This window comes from Eurytemora carolleeae, unplaced genomic scaffold (genome assembly GCF_000591075.1).
Source record: "Eurytemora carolleeae unplaced genomic scaffold, Eaff_2.0 scaffold125, whole genome shotgun sequence".
NCBI classification, from domain to species: domain Eukaryota; kingdom Metazoa; phylum Arthropoda; class Copepoda; order Calanoida; family Temoridae; genus Eurytemora; species Eurytemora carolleeae.
The window spans coordinates 346,326-354,881 of record NW_019396104.1 but is presented as its reverse complement, the minus strand read 5'-3'; positions in this window follow the sequence as shown (position 1 = coordinate 354,881).

Here is an 8,556-nt window from a genome sequence, read left to right as displayed (position 1 = left end):
TATTATATAAATGTAAACATTAAATTATTAAAGATAATTTTGAAAAATTTTCGTCATGTAAAATGTAAATAATACATTTACGAACCATTTTGATTTATTTATTCCATGGTTTTGGTTAATTTTTGACGCTACCCGGATCCATATCGGATCCGCATCCTGATACGGATCCGGATCCGACCAAATGATACGGATCCGAAACACTGCTGAAATTTTATTCGTTTTTTTTCGCTTATTTTTTTTCTGAAACTTGATGAACCATTCATCAGAGGAAATTTTTATAATCTCCCTTTTTTCATAAGTTCACATTTGGGGTTTAGGAGTAAAAAAGTTTTTTTTACCCCTTGGATACGGATCCGGATACAGGAAGCCAAAATCTTGCGGATCCAACGGATCCGGATCCTAAGCACTGGGTTTTAACTAAACGCTGTACAATAATCAAGTAATTAGGTTGTCTAAAGAACCCTAATACTGCGATTTTAAGGTCTCCAGCTCTCAAGAAAAGAAAGATGAGAATTTTGCCAATTACTTCTAAAACTAAAGCTAACAAGTGCTAAATTATAAATGTAAAGGGCTACAGAAAAGCATAAGTGAGTTAGAAGCGGTAAAATCAAAGCCCAAGACGTTGCGACACTTCAAAGTCGACCCTGTTTAAAAAATTGATGAGCCTGTTTATAAGCAAGCTGAACTTTGTGCTATAAAGATGCAAGCATGGACATGTGTGTTAGTGGCCGCACAGTTGTCTGTCCGTTTGAGCCTGACCCTGGGTTCATGAGAAGATTTATTTAAATTATCTCAGACTAAAAAAAGAAGAATCTAATCTTTCTAAGCGTCATATTAGGGATACTTTCTTTCAGTGCTTACGATGTAATCCATTTTGATGTGGTTCTGTTCTATTTCAAAGATATTTCGTAGAATTCTTTATTTAATTTCAAAAACCATGAATTCAAATCTTTATCTTTTTTCCGCTGGTCAATTTTTTAACAAGTTTTTACTTTCATTTATCAAGTTGCGTTTAGTGATCAAAAAGTTTTTTCTTTTAAAATATAAAATATGGTTAATATTAGTTTGCCGATCAACTTACTGATGTTCAAATACTTTGCACAGTATCAGCAACAAAGTTTTTGGGTTTATGTTTTGATGATCGAAGACAGTTAACATACCTGAAAAAATAAGACAATTTTATTTTAAAAAGTTTTAATAATCTCCACAAGGAGGGCATTACAACTGGATTTTCCTTAAGCCTTTAAAGGGACTGTACGCGTAATTTCATGTGACCATTCATGCAAAGATGGAAATGTCCGATTCACAGCGATACCTTTGAAACCTTTATCTGCTCAATAATGGCAAGATATTGTCGGTATTTTAGATTTAGGAGTTTTTTTAAATTATAATTTCTTTAGGATTTCCAGGAGTAGAAATGCGAAAGTAACATGGAAGACAAATCACAATTGAAACTATCAGTTTTTCTAAATTATGAACATTTAGATATCTAATTCATACTTGATCGGGCAAGTGTTTAAAGGTACCGTTGTGAATCGGACATTGCCAAGTTTGCAAGGAGTCACTTGAAATTACGCTTACAGTCCCTTTAACTCCAATAATAATAATTATTTCTGATATCTAGTTAAAACTTTTTTACAATCTGACTACCATGTTGCGAATATGTCTAAACTTTTTTCCAAAATATCTAACTTTCAACTTACTATCAGATATGTTTTCTTCAAAAATCTTGACTTGTTTCGAAACAAAACATTATATTTATAATTTAAAAAAAAAACTGTATTCTGTATAAGCTTGCTTTTATTAAGCTTAGCAATAACTTTTTTTAAATTGAAAAACAATCGTTTTGTTGTTATGTCGTTGTTGGTTCGTTTTTTTGCATATATTTTCTGTCGGGGTCAAAGTTTGGCATAATATGAGAACAGAAAAGTTTAGAATAATCATCCAGTAATTATCTAATCAAATATATCAATACATTTTGCAAGAATACTATCCCTTTATATATTTCTATTAAAAATGGCGTCTAATTTATGTTCAATCTTTAAAATTGGTTTGTGAAGATTAGCATTGTAACAAATTACTTTATGTCCAGACAATTTCGGCCAACCACAACCTGGGATTTCCGTCTCGTCCAATCAATGCAGGGCCTTGACCATCTCGACCAATGAGAGAAGACTGCTTGACCATCTGGACCAATAGGAACATAGTATTCAGGTCCAGCAATTATCAGCGGTCTAACGTTAAACTCTCTAGCTTCTTACCACTTAAATGCCGCATTTGAGAACCCCCTCTTGTCCCCTTTATTTTCAAGCGTTTTAATATCAAAATAAAAAAGGTTATTCAAAAGAATCCTCCCAATTTTATTACATTGCATTTGCAAATACTGAAATTTTGATCAAATAAACTTATGTCATAAAATACGAATAAAAGACTGCTTTGTTATTTCGAGAGGGTAATGTCTAAATCACAACGGTAACCTTAAAACCTTTTCCTACAGAATACGAAAAATTATTCGTCTTTTTTTTCATTTTTTTCTAGAGCAGAAATGCGAAACTAAATTAAAAAAAAAATTTTGAAGAAAAGATGAAGGATATCTTATATATTCTTTAGTAGAAACAGCTCTTTGGAGTATTGTAAGAAGGACAAGCCACTCAATAGATAGATTGTCACTTGAAATACCGTAAACAGTCTCTTCAGCCTGAGATCGGAGTCCTCTGCAGACCTTAGGCCTTATAAACACTTAACATGAATACTAGCTCCCAGCCATACTGACGGTTATTGTTTAGAATTATGGTATCTTGTTGTATGACTAGTTTTAAAACAATCAATCAAGTAAACCGACATCATTTTGTACACACAAATATTGATTTATACGGAAAAAATAAAGAAGTCAGAAGAAGCTTAAAAACCTCAATTTAAACAGTTCACAGATATATATATATTATAGGTGTGCATGGATATTAGGAATTCTTTTTTAAGTATGAAAATATTTTTTATATGGTTTTTGACTTCTTTATTCATGACTTATCATAATAATAAGCATGCAAAAAAATCCAAGGGATCCTTTTTTTGAGGAAAATGTAAAAATTCCTTCAGAAAACTTAAAGGCATATTTTTATCTGAACAAAATGTAACATAAAACATGTTATATCAATGTATATTATATATAATATCTTGTCTTTTGAAACTTATTATTAAAACTGTGGAGCAATAAAGTTAAAAATCTTAAAACATGAGTTAAAAGCAATTGATTCAACAAAAAAAGACGTTGGAAGAAGGGGGTAGAAAGGGGTTAAGGGGACATCATCAGGTGGTTCGGGGGAGGGGGGGCTCGACCCCTTTCCCAGGGCTCTAAAGCCGTTTCTACCTTAGACTTCATTAAGCTTGCTTTATTTCCCACGCGCCCAATCACGCGCGTTAACTCCCCTCTGACCCGCGCCCAAAGGGTCGCAAACGGTCGTCATGCGCGCGTAAGACCAGGCGACAACGAAAATATGCGCGCTCAGGATCGGATGTGTTTACTGGTAAGGATTTAACCGCCACTTTTGATAAAGGCAACACTGAACATAAAATATTTATTTCCCAGTATAATAAATAAGTTCAATAATAATTAGTATGGTCAAAAAAGATAACTGCTACCTTCTGCAGATACTTCACTACAGAAATTACATGATTAAATTTTATTTTTGTTCTTCGACTTAATGCAGCAGAAATGCACATGTCACTTTAGTAAAGAAACCACAATTGAAAAATAATCCGTTTTCAAAATTATAAACATGGATATCTAATTCATCCTTGCTCATACAAAGCTTTTAAAGGGAGTGACGGGCAAAGTATGGTAGTTTAGCTGAGAATGTAGTATTGTGGCGACATTTTTTGGGATTCATTGGAGACATATAAAATGGTGTATAAAATCATCCATTTGGGTGGTTACGTTTTCAGAATAGATTTTTATTAATCATTAAATAACGACAACAAAAATCATAAAATGTTAAAAATATTCTACAATAAACTGATGGCATAAATAGATGCAGGTTGAGAAAATAAAAATCAACTGTTATCATCGGAAATAAGTAATGTTTTTTAGTTATTTGTTTCTGCAATGTCTCATTATTCACAAACGTTTTCTGTAGATTTCCTGAAGAAATTCAATTTACTAATGTAAAAGAAATAATTGATTCTAATATTGATTTATTGACAAATATGTTCCTAAACATCTAATTAGTTTAGTGTAGATTTTTTTTTTGCATTTTTCGTCGTCGTTATTAAATTTTTTTTTTTGATAAATCGATTCTCAAACGAAACCACCCAAAGTGATGATTTTGAACCTCGACTTTGCACTCAAACTCAATAATTATGCATCATTAACACGTTTTATTTATATGTCTCAAATTAATCCTAAAAAATTTCTCCACAATACTATTTTCTCAGTTCTACTACCATACATTGCCGGCCACTCCCTTTAAGGGAACCGTTGTGAATCGGACATTGGAGGGTCACTGAACAACACAAATTAAAAGCAACTAACATGCGCATATATTTGATGGGAAAAAGTGAATTCTTGATCCTAGGTTCCCACACCCCCTTATTTTACACTTTACAACCTACAGTCGAACCGTTAAACTCTGCCGGGGAAAATGGGGAAATCACGGCAAAATCCGGGAAATTATTTTTTTAAATGACGGAAATGTTAGAGCTGTGGCCGGGAACCCACAGTTCCTTTTCTAATTAATTTTACCAATTTTTGGCCCAATATGAAAACAAAATCTGAACCATATGGTGGATAATAGCACAAGGCTTCTAAAAATCAATTCTTAAGAACTGAAACCGTAGTATTTGATATTTAAAACATGCAAATTTTTGGTGCATTTATCATATTTAACTCTTTTAACCGTTAGCTTCTGATTTGCTTTACTTCCTTTCTAAACCTGAATAACATTTTTACCTCCCCCCTCTCTTCCTACTCATAAACAGGTATCATTCTTACCAATCTATCTAGCAACCCAACCATCCCTACCCATCTATCTATCTATCTACCACCCCAACCATCCCCCATCTACCTGTCTAATTATCTTCCGGTTTATGTGTAACAGAATTTCTCACCAGTACAGTCCCATATCTTCCGGTAAACCAGTATTAATTAATTGCTGCCTTCTTCTTCCTCCCTTNCATTTCTACTTATGGTGACACCCCCTCTTTTGCTTCATTTGTGAAACCTTATTATTTAATGCTGCTAGGATATTCTTTGCGAGTTTCTTGAATGTTCCTTGAATGTTCCTTGAATGTTCTTTGAATGTTTCTTGAATGTTTCTTCAATGTTCCTTCAATGTTCCTTCAATGTTCCTTCAATGTTCCTTCAATGTTCCTTCATTGTTCCTTCAATGTTCCTTCAATGTGCCATGAATGTTCCTTGAATGCTTCTTTTAATCTTGCCAATTTTAAAATTGCTGTAACTTTGTTATTGTTAGGAATTTTTCCAATCCAATTTGAGTAATCATAATATGAACGTTTTGTTTTTACAATGAAAATTCACTATTATACTACCAAAAATACGCAAATTTAGTTATTTTGTTTGAGCCATATTCCAATATGTTATTTTCTAAAGAAGCCAAGATTTGGATTGTTCAGAACTATTCTTCTGACAAAGGATTAACTCAGCTTCGCAAGGATTACATTGTTAACTTTACCAATCACTAACAAGAAGACTGTTCCTCTTGTGAAAGCCTTTAAGAGAGTATGTGTTGAGAACTTTGTCAAGAGAATCTCACGAGATACTCTGCTGAGGGTTGCTGATAATTTTTGTACCAGAGCCAAATTATGCATTCAAGAGGAAGGTGGCCATTTTGAGAATATCTGTTATAGAAAAAGAAGTGAACCAAGTGACAATTAAAAGGACACCCTGTATGTTCCTTGTATGTTTCTTGTATGTTGTTAGTATGTTCCTTGTATGATCCTTGTATGTTCCTTGTATGTTCCTTGTATGTTCCTTGTATGTTCCTTGTATGTTTACAGTTCCTTGCATGTTCCTAACAGTTCCTTGTTTGTTCCTTACAGTTCCTTGTTTGTTCCTTACAGTTCCTTGTATGTTCCTTACAGTTCCTAGCATGTTCCTTACAGTTCCTAGCATGTTCCTTACAGCTCCTTATATGTTCCTTACAGTTCCTTCTATGTTCCTTACAGTTCCTTGCATGTTCTTTACAATTCCTTGTTTGTTCCTTACAGTTCCTTGCATGTTCCTTACAGTTCCTAGCATGTTCCTTACAGTTCCTTGTGTGTTCCTTACAGTTCCTTGTATGATCCTTACAGTTCCTTGTATGTTCCTTACAGTTCCTAGCATGTTCCTTACAGTTCCTAGCATGTTCCTTACAGTTCCTTGTATGTTCCTTGTATGTTCCTTGTATGTTCCTTAAAGTTCCTTGTATGTTCTTTTCCTAATCCTAAACCAAACCAAATCAATTGTAAATCTGAAAGGGAACTCAAAGACTGCATAACTTATATAACTCAGAGACTTTGATATTCCTTTGATTTGCTCCGTTGTTCCTTATAACTAGATCATAGCACACTCCGAACCAAAATGGGCAAGCTCTAACACAAAAATCTAATTGTATTTTGCCAATTACACGTTTTAAACTTAAGCTAGAAACAAGCATATGTCCAGGGCTACAAAAAGGTATAAATCAGTTGGTGATGTAAAATCAAAGGCCAAGGTGCTGAGATTTTAAAGTCAAGACTGTCTAAACATTTAAGTTTCAGAGTTTTGTCTATATCTCAGTGAGCATGTTCAATATGTCCAACAAATTCTTTTGATATTTTTTAGACACTCCTAACAAAGCCTAAGCTGCTCTTGGTTATTCCATACAACATATTCATTGATTGAATGATTCGTGGTCCTAGTAGATTTACTAAATTTGCAGAAGCATACCTGGGTGTTCATGGAGACTAACGGAGGCATATTATGATCTGTCCAATCAACAGCTTGACTTTTTAAACGATTAACTTCGTTTAACAACATTTACTTAACTTAAACCACATTCAATTACTTATTCACTAGCTTTGCAAAATACTTTGTAATTAATCACCGTTCTATCTAAAATGTTGGCTCAAAAATAAGTTCAAGGGCCTATTTGGTATTGCCGTATAAACCATCAGCCTAATAGCGTACGATATTAATGGCTGATAAATAACAATTGACTCCGTTATACACTTTAAAAATCGTTGATATTTGTTCACAAATTCATAGTATTACGTACATGCATGTTACCCTGAGAGGAACTAAAACTGAACCGAATAATAAAAACGGTTATTCTCTCACTACTATATGTAGATAAAAGAGGAGTTCGAAAAAAGTTTTGACAGTTAACATTTTTTCTGATAGATACAATATTCCGATCTTAAAGCTGTCGGGGGGTAAAAAGAGGGATTAAAAATATCCTAAAAACTAAATATTTTAGAGAACACCCTAAACTAAAGCAGCTGTCTTCTTTCTGCATCTTGGTCCAACAGTTTAAAGCAGGGGGGGGGGGGGGGGGGGGGGGGGGGGATTTCAGAATCTAGGGAGATTCTAAACGGGAGAGGGATTTAAGGGACAGAAGAATTCAAAATAAGAATGTGATTTTGTGGGGAGGATTATTAAGGAGATTTCGGGATGAAAAATAGAAGTAAATAAGGAAGGATTATTAAATATGGGCTTATCATGATCTACAATATATATAGAATTTTTTAGCTAACCTCTACTCATGTCAAATTCACAACGCTGAAGAAAGGTTTAAGGAACCAACAAACAGGGAAAAACTAAGTCTGAATTGGGGATTCAAATGACAAAATAATAAATAATAAACAGGGTAGAAGCAGAAACTGTTCAGGTTTGAAATCAACAAGATTTAAAATTGAATTTAGTCTTCGGCTTTGAAACACTAAATGTTTCGCAATGAAAAAAACTATTTTTAGATGCAGGAAACTTTGAAAAAAAAATCCATAACATTAAAAAAAATCCGTAAAGGAAGGAATAAAAGATCGGGGAGTAATAACAACTTGGCAGAATTGTAGCCGAACTCAGATGTCGTCTTTAATTTGTTAATTTGAAAGTATGTCGTCTTAATAAAAATATTTGGATTTGATAAAATTTGTTCTTTTGCGAATAAATGTCAACTTTCCACAGCCTCCCCCTGTTAACAATTCAGAATTACTTCGATTCATATTGAAAATATTACAAAATGTAAATATTTTTTCTTCTTTTTATGGTTAACTTTTATAATCAGTTTTAAGTTTGTTTAGCTTTTAGGCTGATCAAACTCTAAAAATACGTGGCAGCCATTTTTGAGGTAAAATTATTTTTTTTTCTCCTTATGCGTGTTTTTGAGTTTTTACATTACGTTTACATGAATTTCCCAATTAAGTTCCAATAATGTTTTAAAACTTAAAAACCCAATTCACTTTTCGGAAGAATCCCATGGTTGTTTCACATTTACAAAATAGGCTTTTTATGAAAAATATGTCGTCGAATGGTAATGTTACATCGTCTATACGCAACATTCCCCATACTGAGCGTCTGGCCTA